Here is a 14,718-nt window from a genome sequence, read left to right as displayed (position 1 = left end):
AAAGAAACTAAAGCACATTCTCAACAGTTCCCACTAATGTCGTCGTTGTTTTGCGTAGCCTGGCTCTTGAAGCTCCAAGTGCTTTCCTTTGATATGGCTCATTGAGGATATATTCTGATGTCTTCTGCAGCAGGCATTAGACTTCCACTATCAGATATTGTAGCCAAATTGGGGTTATTGACCTTTAACTCATTTTTGGTGGCTTTATGAGACCGGTGTGTAGATGTTGAGCTTTCAGGATGGACTTTTCTGTTGAATATATGTAGGATCTGGAAACATTGATAGAAAATTAACTTTTCTGTGATAATTTTGTTCAAGATGCTATCGTGTTTACGGTTGATGAAACGTACCTTGTGCAGTTTCTTTTCAGCTGTTGCATTGTCCACTGCTCCTTCAGAGGATGGTGCGTTGCTCCTGGAGGATGCATGTAGCATTCTTTTCTTCAGTATTTTCTTCATGAGATACACAGCTGATTTATCAGTTTCCTTGTTCAATCGCTTTTCGCTCCTGTCTGATTTAGTTCCAGAGTTTTCCTCTACTATTTTAGACTTCTGAAAAAGCTCCCCAAGAGACGTCCTGTGTTATTTCCTCACAGGTGGTGCTGCATCTGGTAATCCAATTGTTGATCCGAAAAGATAGCTTTGCAGTGGAAAGATTATTCCTCCATTTCTCGATGTCTCTGTGTTTTCCATTGGCTTGCCGCTGAGTGTAGTAGCACTACGATGACTTATCCTTCCGACACTGACATGGCTGTTTCTTCCAGATGAGACGTTACAACTCGAATCTCTGCCTCCCAGTACCTTCTCCAGCTCATCATTGATTAGCTTCAGCTCATTTTCAGTGACTTCAGTTTCTTTCTCTGCTATGTGATCCACAGATATTGCAAATGTTGGTGTTGCAGGGTCGGTGGGGAATTGTTCGGTGCCAAGAGTACCAATTGTTAGAGTTTTAAAGGCCATAATTGTAATTATAAATGTTTAATGTCATCAATTAAATAAGTCATTAATTAATGTGGTCTAATTTATAATAAAAATTGACTTAATGTCTTAATTGTCATGATATTGTTGTGTGGATATCATATATGATATTTCTGGTTTGTTGAGGGGCCAAATTAGATATAGTGATATTTGTTTAATTATAAAATGAGGTTATGGTCCCAATTTTGCAGAACGACGTATTGTTTTGTTTCCCATCAACAGAATTCTCTGGTTTTGGAAGAAAACTGCAAGATTGAAGATCATCACCGAAAATTGACTGCAAAATCATGGATTCGGGTACGCTTCCGCAATTATGATTATTTTATATGTTGTTTTTTGAGAATTGAATAGTATTTGGGGATTGTATGTGGAGATATGAAATCCAATTGATTTCTTCAATTGGTATGAGAGCCATCTATTTCAAATTCTTAAGAAATTATATTACTCTTGTTTTATTGATTCGGTTTTGCTTCGGTGTATAAATTTATGTTTATGAAATCCACCGATTCTATTGTTTTATACACCAAATATATTTACGTTTATTGATTCGGTTTTTTGCTTCGGCGAAAACAACCAGAATTCGGTGGTATGTCATGATGGCAAACAACTAAATTTTTTTTATTGTTTTCTTCCAAATACATAATGAATCAGTTAATGAAATGATTAGTGATAACAAAATTGGTTTTTTGTTTTCCTTCCAAATGTTATATTTGAATCGGCGCTTCTATGAAATTTTTTTTGGCAAATGATAACCTGTTTTGTTCCCACAATTTCATGATTTCAGGTTTTGATTTTTCGGTCCAAGCAATCTATTTCGTTAAGAGTTTTTCATGTTCTGAATTTTTTTTTTTCATTAAAGATCTTATCATGATTAATGGTTTTTTCGGTGAAGAAAAAAAAAATTCTCAAAATTGTTATGAAATTGAATCTGTGTGTCAGTTGGTGAATCAGTGGTTTTGGTTTGATTGTTTGACTTCAATTCCAAATTTTCTGATTATGATTTTGTCATAACCGCCCTTATTTGTCACAAATTGGTTAAAATGTATTGTTTAATCATTTGAGTAATTATTTATGGTATTTGTTTTTTACAGTAGTTTATTAAATTTTGGATTGAATTTCATATATCAATTAATATATAATATTTCAAATTAAATTAAATTTAAATTATATGTCGCCAAAGTGACCGCTATTATTTAAAGTTTTTTTTTAAAAAAATAAAGTGCAAATGAGTATATTTTTGTGAGTGTTGATTGACCTAAAGGAAGGTTTATACTTGACAAAATGATTCATTTTCTTGTGATAATAAAACATGTAACAATTATAAGGTTTTATTAGTTATTTTTTCCATGAAAATATTAAGTCTATCCAAAGATATGTTTATTGTTTGTCATACATTATTGTTAATGTTTGATTATTGCAACAAAAGTACCACTTGCATATAATATTATTTTCCAAAGATTTAATATTGATATTGCACTAGGTATCTTGAGATGGGATTTGCCATTTATTTTAATTTTTTTGAGATGAGCGTGTTATTTATGTTATTACTATGTTCTCTTTTCAGCAAAATTTGCTACTATATCTGCTAATCTAAGTTCAGTGCCGATCCTTAATGGGACAAATTTTAAGTATTGGAAGGAGAACATTCTTATTGTTCTTGGCTGCATGGATCTAGATCTTGCGATCAGGACAGAGCAACCTGCTGCTCTTACAGATTCTAGTTCCTCTGAGCAGAGGGCTGGATATGAGAAGTGGGAACACTCTAACCCATGAGTCTTATGATCATCAAGCGTAGCATACCTGAAGCTTTTAGGGGTGCGGTGTCCGACAGTGTCACCAAAGCTAAGAATTATCTCGATGAGATTAAGAAGCGCTTTGCCAAAAGCGATAAGGCGGAAACAAGCACGATTCTGAAGAGCTTGATCTCAATGAAGTATAAAGGCAAGGGAAATATCCAGGAATATATTATGTAAATGTCCCACCTTGCATCACAGTTGAAGGCACTTAAGCTTAATTGTCGGAAGACATGCTTGTTCATTTAGTGCTTATTTCTCTCCCAAACCAGTTTAATCAGTTTAAGATCAGTTATAACTGCCAAAAGGAGAAATGGCCTCTTAATGAGCTCATTTCATATTGTGTTCAAGAGGAAGAGAGATTAAAGCAAGACAAGACTGAAAGTGCCCATTTGGCAAGCACCTCAAAAGACCAGGGCAAGAAAAGAATGAATGAGGCTGCTAAAGGTCCATATGCAAAGAAGAACAAGCAAGATAAGGACAAGAAAGGTTGTTTCTTATGTGATAAGGATGATCATGTCAAGAAAGATTGTCCTAAGTACCATGCATGGCGTGCAAAGAAAGGTACATTTTCAAGTTTGGTATGTTCTAAAGTAAATTTAGCTTCAGTACCAAGAAACACTTGGTGGTTAGATTCTGGTGCTACTACTAATATAAGTGTTTCAATGCAGGGTTGCCTGAGCTGTCGAAAGCCAAATGATGCTGAAAGATGTATTTATAGGTGATGGCAAGTGGGTCGAAGTGGAAGCAATAGGGCATTTTAGATTGTTGTTAAGTACTGGTTATTATTTGGACTTAATAGATACTTTTGTTGTACCGTTGTTTAGACGGAATTTAATTTCTGTTTCTAGTTTAGACAAATTAGGATATTGTTGTTCGTTTGGAAACAATATGTTTAGTTTATCTATTAATTCTAACGTTGTTGTAACTGGTTCACTTATAATGTATGACGGTCTATATATGCTTGATACAAACGCTTCTTATATTGAAACCCTAAATGTGGAATCACGTGGTACTAAGCGTAAATTTAATAATGAAAACTCTGGTGCATTATGGCACAAGCGATTAGGACACATCTCTAGAAATAGAGTTGAACGACTTGTATCAGATGGAATTTTGAACTCCATTGATTTTACAGACTTAAACAATTGTGTCGAATGCATCAACGGCAAACAGACCAAACGAAAGAAAGAGGGTGCATATAGACCCACAGAGGTATTGGAATTGATACATACAGATATTTGTGGACCATTTCCAACACCTTCTTGGAATGGTCAACAATATTTTGTATCATTCATTGATGATTACTCTAGATATGCATACTTATTTCTTATCCATGAAAAATCACAGACATTGGACGTTTTCAAGTCATTTAATACTGAAGTCGAGAATCAACTCGACAAAAGAATTAAGAAAGTCAGATCTGATCTTGGTGGTGAATACTACGGTAGGAGTGACGGTTCAGGTGAACAACGTGCAGGGCTTTTTGCTCATACCTAGAGGAATGTGGAATCGTCCCGCATTACACCATGCCAGGCTCACCAAGCATGAATGGTGTAGCTGAACGACGAAATAGGACTCTTAAGGATATGGTAAGGAGTATAATTAGTCATTCAACCTTACCAGAGTCATTCTGGGGAGAAGTATTAAAAAAAGCAGCTTACATTCTAAATAGAGCACAAACTAAAGCAGCTATTAAAACACCTTATGAGCTTTGGACAGGGCGAAAGCCAAGTCTAAAACATTTTCATATTTGGGGATGTCCAGCTGAGGCTAGACCATATCGACAACATGAAAAGAAACTGGACTCCAGAACAGTCAGTAGCTACTTTATTGGGTATTCTGAGAGATCACGGGGCTGTAAATTTTATGATCCCAAAGTAAAGAAAATATTTGAGACGGGAACTACGGTATTTTTTGAGGATATTGAGTTTGGGGGGAAGAATAAAATAACAGGCTTTGTCTTCGAGGAGGAATTTGATCCAAATACTCTTCAAGAGAAAATGGTTCATATTCCTATGATTGATACTGATAATGTTCAGGATTGTATTCCTGTCATTTATCAGGATATGATACAAGAACAACAAGATATTGTCAATCAAGTTCCAATCGAACAAACTCAACAACCTCAAGAACCAGCGTCTGAAGAACAAGTGTCTTTACGGAGGTCCACTAGAGAAAGGAAGAGAGCTATTCCGGATGATTACATAGTGCTACTCCAATTTTCTGATTTTTCAAAATTTTGGGCAAAATTGATATTTTTGAAAAATGATTCGGTTTTTATTTTGAAAATTAATAATTTTCTTGTAAAATAAATAATTAGAATATGATTTTAATTATTTATGGTAAAAATGAGTTTTTACAAGAAATAAATTATTATTGATTTAATTAGAAATTAAATAAAAGTGTTTATTTAATTTATTAAATTCTTTAATAATTGTGGTGATTAGTAATAAAATTATTAGATATATGATTTATCAGTTAATTAAATTTGTTTAATTAATTGATATTAATATTTGATATTAAATGCATGAAGGATGATCGAGAGCCTTGACCAATGTGTTAGGTGTATGTTAAGATATTTTAATGTTTTTATTCGTTTTATAAATATTTGATATTATTAAAGTGGCCCGTTCCCACCAATGAGATGCATCCCTTATGTGCCCTGGCTATTTGAATGTAATTATTAGAAATAGTGGGAGATCAAGACTTGAAGATGATGGACCCGATGCACAAGATGAAGACATGTAAAATATTGGAAGCTCTTGTAATAATTGCATTTGCATCCATGCATTCACTTAGATTTTGGACCTGGATCCATGTTTGGCTCACATGGATCTAATAGTGTTGGCGATCGATCATCCTTATTTATTGTTGAATGTCATATTATGATATATATGCGATATATAGTAGTATGCATGTATGTATATTATTAGATAGTATAGTTGCATGAATCCGGGAAACATACTTACTCGTGGCACTTTAAAAATTAAAATCTCTCATTTTGAATATGATTCAAAGTTTCTATCAAACCAAAAAAGTAAAATTTAAAAAAGTTTAATTTTTCCTTGCCTTCCATCATCCGTGGTTGCATGTTGATCGCTACCCGCGGACAGTGTCTGGCTCATATTATTGGGGAGGCCTGGACGCCGGAAAGCTGTGACTTCCATCGGACATATGATGTTAATTGAGTGGAACTCCCATGACTTCGGCTCATATTATTGGGGGAACTCATAGCGACCGTCCACTACAATTCAATATTGATGGGTTGGTTTGACACGTGAAAATAAATGGCGTCATACTATTGGGTCTTTATTAAACGTGAGGCAAAACACGCGGAGGTTGCATAGGGAAGCAATTGGATTCTACCTTTTAGAAATTATAATTGGCTGATATTATTCGGGTTTATAATTGGCTAATTGGACTTTACGTGCCCACTATGAAAATACGATTTCCCTTTTTCATCAGTGCTACTATTTAAATTATAATTCACCCAAGTGTAGGTTGTCTGCAAGTAATATATTTCGTAAGTACCAGATCGATCCACAGAGAGGTTATTTTAAGTTTAAATTTATTAATTTATAGATTACCCAGATGCAAGAACGAAGTTTACAAATTATAAATTTTGTCAAGGCTCGAGGATTTATTCTTGGTTAATGCAATATTGTTTAACTAAAAGTAAAACAAAGGAAACCACCATAAATAATGGTTCCCAGAAAATTAATATTTAAACACACACCTAATATAATATAGTTCCCACTATAGAATATACCGAATTCATCGATATTTTATATATGGTACCTATGATTATATATATAACAATATAAATATATAACTGCATAAAATAAATATTAAATTAAATAATTATATTTCATTTAGAACAACCGGCAGAGCCACGCTATTGCCTAAATGAAATATATGATTTAATAAGTTAGTTGCGGGAAAGTAACAGTTAGATGCGGAAAGTAAAAAATTAGTTGCGATAAAGTAAATGTTAGATGCGGAAAGTAAAAGTTAGTTGCGATAAAGTAAATTTTAGATGCGGAAAGTAANAAATATATGTATGTATGTATAATATAACAATAATAATTGATGAAATATTTATTGTATCAAAATTAAACAACAAATCAAGATAACCACTTCAATGGTATCAAGCATTTGATGTAAATTGATAACAACAAATAATTCATTTTTATACCTACAATAAAAAGAAATTAGCAAAATGAAAAGAAATAAAGAAAGAATATACAAAATATAAACAATCTTACTTCACCAAGAATTCATCCTCTTCACCTTGACATAATAGATTTAGCTTTTCATGAACTTACTTTTGATCAACACTAAAAACATCACTCTTAATTTGGAAAATGAAAAATATATTGGAACTTAGAACTTTTATAAACACTCACACTATATTGGAACTGTATTTGACAATGAGATAGAATGATTCTCAAGCTAGCACAAGACCTTTATTTATAGGCCAAATGAGAGAAAGGGTCAAAATTTTTATTAATGCAATGTAGTTGTAATAGTAGTCTTTGTCTCCTCCAACTTCAATTCCATGTCCTTTCTTTCAATGCTTTGTTCCACGACTTTAGTCACCGAATTTGACTCTCCTCAAAACAACAAACATGTGGGGAATTTTCTGTAGATGAATTTGGCCACTTGGTTCACCTCATTTGGTTAAATATTGAAATAGTTATGATTTTTTTACTATATGCTGGTCATGGTGAAAGTAAATTTGTCCTCCTTTTGATATTTTCACAATTTGATCATCTTAACCAACTTTTTAGGCAATCATGTCTTCTGTAAAGTTGTAGATAATTTCTCAAGGATTCCAAACATGTTTGAATCACCTCCATTTGAGTTTTCTAGCTTGAGTTATCATTATTTTACTAACACGTAGAAAACCTGAAAATAAAACATATTTAGTAAGACATTTAAATATAAACACACAATACTNAATCACAAGTTCAGCATCACATGAATTTTCTTTTCTTACTCTTGGATGTTGGCCAATTAAGTTGAGATAAGAATGGATCTGGTTCATGACTAAATCCTTGCAGTAAATCAATAAGTTCACCTTCACTTGTAGCAGAAACTAACATCCTTCGCGAAGCTAATGAAATAAATCCCTGTTCCACAACATCATCAAGAAACGATAGCAGTTTATCATAATAATTGTTAACATTTAACAAACCAATTGGCTTATTGTGGATATTTAATTGTGCCCAACAAACAGTATGAAATATTTCCTCCAAAGTACCGAAACCTCCTGGCAAAGCAATGAAAGCATCTGAATGTTCAATCATTTGAGTAATTCGTTCATACACGTTGTCCACTTTCATTTCTTCTCCTATTGTTGGTCCAGTAAGACTGGCTAAGGTAATCGGAATAATGCCTAACACTTCACTTACACCTGCATGCGCAGCTTTTGCAACTTTTCCCATGAGACCAACTTCACCACCACCATATACCAAATGAATCTTTTTTTAGCAAGTGTTATTCCAAGCTTTTCTGCTACCTCTTCATAAATTGAATCTTTTCCTGCACTAGATCCACAAAATACACAAATATTTTTGATTTTACTTACCGTGGACGTCGACATGTTGAGAAATATGTTTTCTGCAATTGTTAAATCACAGCATATGAATTTATAAGCGTAGCATGCCAAAAGTCAATATTTGAACAGGAAATTATTATTATTAAAATAAAATAAAAATGACATAAATTAAAACACATATATACAGCGTAGTTGTGATTGTGGCTCACATCTTCCTCTGATTTTACGTTCAGTAATGGCTTCAACGCCTTCTATGAGTCGAGGATATGCTTCCCATCCAATTTTCTTATAAATTGGCAAACAGGGTCTTTTAACGTCAGATTCCCGAGACGAAATTGTATATATATATTTACTTATCTAAACAGATATGCGTTACTACAGTAGGATCTATATAAGGCTGATTCCACCGTCCATATTGATACTCCTCATGTTGAAATTGCCACCATAGTTTAAGAAATTCATTTTGCATGTACCCACTAGAATGCATATCAATAAACCTCTAGAAAATTATCCAAAGGCTCTTTACTCAGACCATTCTTAATGAATAAAATTTTATCTTCTCTATTAGTTGATGTCATTCCAACATTTTTGCATTTCCCTTTACAAGTCTACCTTGCACATTTATGACATCCACCTATACGTTTAGCTCTTCGATTCTTGGCATATGTGCTTTTACCAAATCCTGGCATATGTCTTATTATTATTTCACTTGCTTCCCCAACCAATCGGACTTTTGCTTCAATTATCAACCGGATATCATTCGGTATGCCATATGACATCATCAACCTTAGTCGCTCACATCTAGCTTTATAAATTTTTTTCAACGCATTATCAGGTAAACAAGCAAAATATTTACGAAGATTCACAATACAAGCATCCATATTATTATTATATATTTCAATTATTTTGGGAAAACTGAAAAAACCGACTTAGATAGTCACGGAGTACCGTTATCCGCCACTTAACCGGGAAATGAACTAGAATCTGCAAAAACAAAATGAAAATATCAAACAACTATTGTGGATCATATAAAGGCATAAAATCATCATTAAGAATTTCATTTTCTATAAAAGGCTTAAGTCTTTGCCCATTAACTTTAAACACGTCATTATTTTTAGGATTTTCAATATCAACAGCACCATGAGGATAAACAAATTTAACTATAAATGGTCCTGACCATCTCGATCTTAGTTTTCCTGGAAATAAATGCAAACGAGAATTATAAAGTAAAACTTTTTGTCCAATTTCAAATGACTTTCTCATAATATTTTTATCATGAAAGGCTTTAGTTTTATCTTTATAAATCTTTGAATTTTCATATGCATCATTTCTTAATTCTTCTAGTTCATTTAATTGCAATTTTCTTAATTTAGATGCATCATCTAAATTAATATTAAATGCTTTAATTGCCCAATAAGCTTTATGTTCAAGTTCAACCGGTAAATGACAATGCTTACCAAAAACTAACCTATATGGTGACATCCCTAATGATGTCTTAAATGCAGTTCTATATGCCCATAATGCATCAGTTAATCTTAAAGACCAATCTTTTCGATTTGGATTAACTGTTTTTTCTAAAATTTGTTTTATTTCTCTATTTGCAAGTTCAACTTGACCATTACTTTGAGGATGATATGGGGTAGAAACTTTATGTGTAATGCCATATTTTCTTAACAAAGAAGAAAATGATTTATTTATAAAATGACTTCCCCCATCACTAATTATTGCTCTAGGTATTCCAAATCGACTAAAAATATTTTCTTTTAAAAATTTTATAACAACTTTATGATCATTAGTTCTACATGCAATTGCTTCAATCCATTTTGAAACATAATCAACAGCGACTAAAATGTACGTATATCCAAAAGATAATGGAAATGGACCCATAAAATCTATCCCCCAACTATCGAATATTTCAATAATTATGATTGGATTTAAAGGCATCATGTTTCGTTTTGAAATTGATCCCATCTTCTGACAGTTTTCACAAGATTTGCAAAATAAATGCGTATCTTTGAATAAAGAGGGCCAATAAAATCCACATTGTAAGATTTTTGCAGCTGTTTTATTGGATGAAAAATGACCTCCACATGCTTCAGAATGACAAAATTTAATAACATTACTTACTTCATTGTCGGGTATGCATCGTCGAAAAATTTGGTCAGGACAATACTTAAACAAGTAAGGATCATCCCAATAAAATTTTTTAACTTCTATCAAGAATTTATTCTTATCCTGTGAATTCCAATGAGAAGGCATTTTATTTGTCACAATAAAATTTACAATGTTAGCAAACCAGGGCATAATAGTAGCATAAAACAACTGATCATCTGGAAAATTTTCATTTATTGGTATTTCATTATGAGATGATTCAGTCATTATTCTAGATAAATGATCGGCTACGACATTTTCTTTTCCTTTTTTATCTTTAATTATAATATCAAATTCTTGTAACAATAAAATCCACCGTATTAATCTTGGCTTAGCATCTTGTTTATTTGATAAATATTTTACGGCAGAATGATCAGTGTACACAATAGTAGTAGAACCAATTAAATAAGATCGAAACTTATCTAATGCAAATACTACTGAAAGTAATTCTTTTTCAGTAGTTGAATAATTTATTTGGGCACTATTTAAGGTTCTACTAGCATAATAGATTGCATACGGTTTTCCTTCTTTTCTCTGTCCTAACACAGCTCCTATAGCATAATCACTTGCATCACACATTAATTCAAATGGTAAAGACCAATCTGGAGGTTGTAAAATAGGTGATGTAATTAAAAGATTAATTTTTTTTTTAAAAGCATTTTCACATTTCTGAGTCCATTCAAATTGTGTATCTTTTGTTAAAAGATTCGAAATTGGTTTAGATATTATGCTGAAATTTTTTATAAACCTTCTATAAAAACCTGCATGACCCAAGAATGATCGAACTTCTTTGACCGTTTTTGGTGATGTTAAATTAGCAATAACATCAACTTTGGCTTTATCAACTTCAATTCCTTTTTCAGATATCACATGACCTAACACAATCCCAGATTTAACCATATAATGACATTTTTCCCAATTTAAAACAAGATTTTTTTCTTCACATCGTTTTAATACTTCTTCTAGGTTTTTAAGACAATTTTCAAATGAGTTTCCAAAAACAGTTATATCATCCATAAAAACTTCTACAAATTCTTCAATCATATCACTGAAAATACTTAACATGCATCTTTGAAAAGTAGCCGGAGCATTACATAAACCAAATGGCATTCTTTTAAATGCAAAAGTTCCGAAAGGACAAGTGAAAGTAGTTTTTTCTTGATCTTCTAATGATATAGGTATTTGATAATACCCCGAATACCCATCAAGAAAACAGTAATAAGAATTTCCTGCTACTTTTTCTAGAATTTGATCTAAAAATGGTAGTGGGAAATGATCTTTTCTAGTTGCATCATTTAATTTTCTATAATCAATACACATACGCCAACTAGATGGAATCCTAGCTTGTAATAACTCTCCCTTTTCATTTTTTATAACAGTGATGCCTGACTTTTTAGGTACTACTTGTGTTGGACTTACCCATTTACTATCTGAGATTGGATAGATAATTCCAGCGTCTAATAGTTTTAATACTTCATTCTTAACAACTTCTTTCATATGTGGATTTAACCTTCTTTGTGGTTGTTGATATGTTTTAGCATTTTCTTCCAAATGAATTTTATGTGTGCAAATTAAAGGATTTATACCTTTTATATCTTTCAAAGTCCATCCAATTGCATTTTTATATTTCTTAAGTAATTTAATTAAATCTTCTTCTTGATTTGGTAGAAGAGTGGAAGAAATTACAACAGGAAATGTTTTATTTTCACCAAGAAATACATATTTCAATTCGAATGGTAAAACTTTTAATTCAAGTTTTGTATTATCATCTTTTTTAAAATTATTTTCAGACTCAAAACTTTCTATTGAAAAAACTTCAGATTGTTGATTTAAGTTTTCTTCTTGTATATTTTCTTCCATAATTGTTTCAATTTCATTATCATATTCATTTTCATTAATACTTGGTTGTTTACATAAATTGAACACATTAAGTTCTAGAGTCATATTTCCAAAAGACAATTTCATTATTCCATTTCGACAATTAATTAAAGCATTTGAAGTTGCTAGAAATGGTCGTCCCAATATTACTGGAATTTCATTATGTACTTCTATTGGTTGTGTATCCAAAACAATAAAATCTACAGGATATATGAATTTATCAACTTGAACCAACACATCTTCTACAATACCTCTAGGTATTTTGATTGACCTATCCGCCAGTAAGAGAGTAACAGAAGTGGGTTTTAATTCTCCTAAATTAAGTTTTTCATAAACTGAATAAGGAAGTAAATTCACACTTGCTCCCAAATCTAACAAAGCTTTTTTAATTTTATTTTCTCCAATAATACATGAAATTGTTGGACAACCAGGATCTTTATATTTTAAACTAGAATTATTTTGAAGAATAGAACTTACTTGTTCAGCCAAGAATGCTTTCTTCTTCACATGCAATTTTCTCTTCACCGTACATAAGTCTTTTAAAAATTTTGCATATGAAGGTACTTGTTTAATAGCATCTAATAATGGAATATTTATCTTTACTTGTTTAAAAACTTCATAGATATCAGAATCATTTTTTTGTTTTTTATGATTTGTTAATGCATGAGGAAATGGTGGAGGTTTATTTGATTCATTTACTATTTCAGATGATTTATCATTCAACATATTATTTTTAGAATTTAAGGTATCATCATTCTCAAAAGTATCAGGATTATCATCCTTACTCTTTGATTTTAAATGATCCTTGTTTTCATTACTATATGGATCATTAACTATTTTACCACTTCTAAGGGTAATAACAGATTTTATTTGATCAATTTTTTCATTTTTTAATTCTTGATTTTGATTTTTAGGATTAGGTTGAGGTTGAGATGGAAATTTTCCTTTTTCATGAATATTAAGTGCAGATGCAAATTTTGCAAGAGTTTCTTTCAAATCAGTCATAGATTGACTGTTTTGAATATTGATAGATTCTTGCTTTTGGATAAATGCATGAATTACATCTTCAAAGTTTTTTCTTGGAGGTGTAACATAAGGAATATAACCTTGATGATTTTGGTTATTTTGAAAATATTGTTGTGAGGGTTGTGCATTATTATCATTCCTCCAACTAAAATTAGGATGATTTTTCCATCCAGGATTATATGATGTTGAAAAAGGATCTAGTATTGGTTTTTTATAATTGTTAACATAATTTGCTTATTCATGGAGACATTCTTTAAATGAAGGTAATGTTGGACAATCTTTTGTAGCATGATCATGTGTATCACATATATGACAAACAGTTTCTTGAATACTTTTTAATTGACCACTCTTTTTCATTTCTAATGACTCAATTTTTCTTTCTAAAGATGCAAGTTTAGCTTGAATATCTATATCATCTTTAAGATTATAGATACCACCCCATTTTTTGAATTATTGATTTTAGTTGTTAGTGGTTCTATTGTGCCTATATTATCCCAATTTTGAGCATTTTCTGCTAATGAATCCAAATACTCCATAACTTCATTTGGGTTTTTATCTTCAAAAGTTCCATTACACATGAATTCTATCATTTGCCTATCTTTAGGTATTAGACCTTCATAAAAGTGACAAACTATTCTCCATGTTTCAAAACCATGATGTGGGCATGTATTAAGTAATTCTTTATATCTATCCCAACATTGATAAAATGTTTCTCCTTGTTTTTGAGAAAATGTAGTAATTTGTCTTTTAAAAGAGTTTGTTCTATGAGAAGGAAATTTTTTTTTGAGAAATTGTTGTTGCATTTCTTCCCATGATCTTATTGAACTTGATCCCAAATTTTGTAGCCATGTTTTAGCTTTTTCTTTTAAAGAAAAAGGGAAAAGCTTTAATCGAACTATGTCCATGCTACAATTTTGATCATTATAAGTGTTACAAACTTCCTCAAATTCTCTTAAATGTAAATATCGATTTTCAGAATCTAAGCCATGAAAATTTGGTAAAAGTTGAATAATTTGAGGTTTAAAGTTGAAATTAGATGCATCAGGAGGAAAAACTAAACAAGATGGGGCACTAGTTCTAATAGGGTTCATATGGTGCCTAAGTGTTCTTAATTGATCATGTTCTTGATTATTATTATTATTATTGTTATTATTGTTATCATTATCTTGATTATTTGAATTATCATCCATGTTTAAATTATTTTCAGATACTCGAATAAGTCTACCACTTTTTTTTCGACTCCAAATACTCATAAAAAAAAAAACAACACAATACTTATAAATAAAACATAATTAACAAATATAAACTTAATTTATACCTCCCCGGCAAC

At 31.5% G+C, this 14,718-nt stretch overlaps 1 protein-coding gene, 1 non-coding gene and 1 pseudogene across 2 annotated transcripts in view; 1 reads left to right on the top strand and 2 right to left on the bottom strand.

Annotated features, from left to right (window-relative positions):
* The window catches only part of LOC140988195 (protein LAZY 1-like), an 89,591-nt gene that overhangs the window by 15,589 nt on the left and 59,284 nt on the right, over positions 1-14,718 (bottom strand). The window lies entirely within an intron of this gene.
* On the bottom strand, positions 21-959 carry LOC140987645 (protein LAZY 1-like; annotated as a pseudogene).
* On the top strand, positions 14,037-14,147 carry LOC140989085 (small nucleolar RNA R71). Its single transcript, XR_012177431.1, has one exon. It is a non-coding gene; the product is annotated as a small nucleolar RNA R71 (small nucleolar RNA).

The sequence above is a fragment of the Primulina huaijiensis genome, chromosome 11 (assembly GCF_012295235.1).
Source record: "Primulina huaijiensis isolate GDHJ02 chromosome 11, ASM1229523v2, whole genome shotgun sequence".
Classification (NCBI taxonomy): Eukaryota; Viridiplantae; Streptophyta; class Magnoliopsida; order Lamiales; family Gesneriaceae; genus Primulina; species Primulina huaijiensis.
Note: the sequence above shows the minus strand (reverse complement) of the source record. Positions and strands in the feature narration are given on the sequence as shown.